Source organism: Echinops telfairi, unplaced genomic scaffold (genome assembly GCF_000313985.2).
Source record: "Echinops telfairi isolate 266 unplaced genomic scaffold, ASM31398v2 ScPeMD7_21;HRSCAF=78, whole genome shotgun sequence".
Lineage (NCBI taxonomy): Eukaryota > Metazoa > Chordata > Mammalia > Afrosoricida > Tenrecidae > Echinops > Echinops telfairi.
The window spans coordinates 10373284-10374781 of record NW_022103918.1 but is presented as its reverse complement, the minus strand read 5'-3'; positions in this window follow the sequence as shown (position 1 = coordinate 10374781).

Below are 1498 nucleotides of genomic sequence, written 5' to 3'. Positions count from 1 at the left end.
ATTGCATTATTTTTCCCATCAGAATCTATATCATTTTATGCTTCAGTACTTTGGAAATATGAAATAATTAGGTTTTAAAGGTGCAATAGAAATAATATATAATGAACACACACACACACACACAGCAAATGCTTTTGCAGAACAAATAGTTTGACTAAAAATCCATGCCAGCATCAAACAGGCAATATATATTATGAGTTGATTTGCAGTCTGAAGGAATTATTAGCCTCTTCTTTCCTAATCAGCCAGAGTCTAATTGGCCAGTGTATAGGGTTTTGCTCTTTTCTATGGCAAAAGCCTTGATTAACAAGTGTATGAAAGGAAGGTGAAGTTTGAGCTTTTATGGCGAACAGCCAGTCCAACATGTAACCCATGATACCACCCAGACCCCTTAGCTTGTATGACCTTATTTTTATTGAGAAGGGACAAATATAGAACTTAGCATAAAAGAAACATTAAGTTATGTCTACCTGTGTCTCTAGTAGGTGACCAAGAGTGTTACATAGTTTGTCAGCTAGCGTGAAATTCCATTACACTGATGGTCAGGTCATTTGATTGGCACTTTACCTGAAGGTAGTCGCTAGAGCAGCAGTTCTCAACCTGGGGGACACAACCCCTTTGAGGGCCAAATGACCCTTTCACAGGGGTCGCCTAAGACCATCATCGCGAAACACATATTTTCTGAGACACTGCTCCTCCCTCCGTCTCCACGTGATCCGCCCACATGCAGATACACCCACATACGAGTACCTGGTATGATGACATCATCACGCTAACCCCATCACATACAGCCCGTACACATACAGGTGTATGTGACAGGGTTGGCACCATAATGTACTTATGCGAGCCAGTCACACTTGTGTAGAGAGCAGCTACTGTGTAGAAAGCAGCTGCTGTGTTGAAAGCAGCAGTATTAGAGGTAAAATGAAACTTCATGAATTATAATTACTGGGTAAATGTAAAGTTATCAACTACTGCAAAAAGGAAATATATATATATATATATATATCTGTACCATGAAAACTTAATCTGGATGATGATCAGTTATGTTTTTATATTCAGCTGTGGTTATGTTCAATTTGTAACAATGAAAATACATCCTATATGTCAGATATTTACATTATGATTCATAACAGTAGCAAAATGACAGCTATGAAGTAGCGACAAAAATAATTTTATGGTTAAGGGGCACCACAACATGAGGAACTGTATGAAAGGGTCATGGAATTAGGAAGGTTGAGAACCAATGAGCTAGAGGATCCATAGTGGCTTTTCTACTATCAAGATAGCATTTGGTTTTTAGCAAAGTAATTGCAAAATTTGTATTGTGCTGACTTAATATTTCTGTGTGGAATTATAACACAAATAACCGTATGCAAACTTCTCTCATAAATACTTCTGTCTTGATGAGGTTCTAAAAGTAAGGCATCACTTGGGAGGTTTTCTGGCCAGGTAACTCAGGAAAGGCTAAACCAGTCTTCCCATCTGCCTTGTTGGA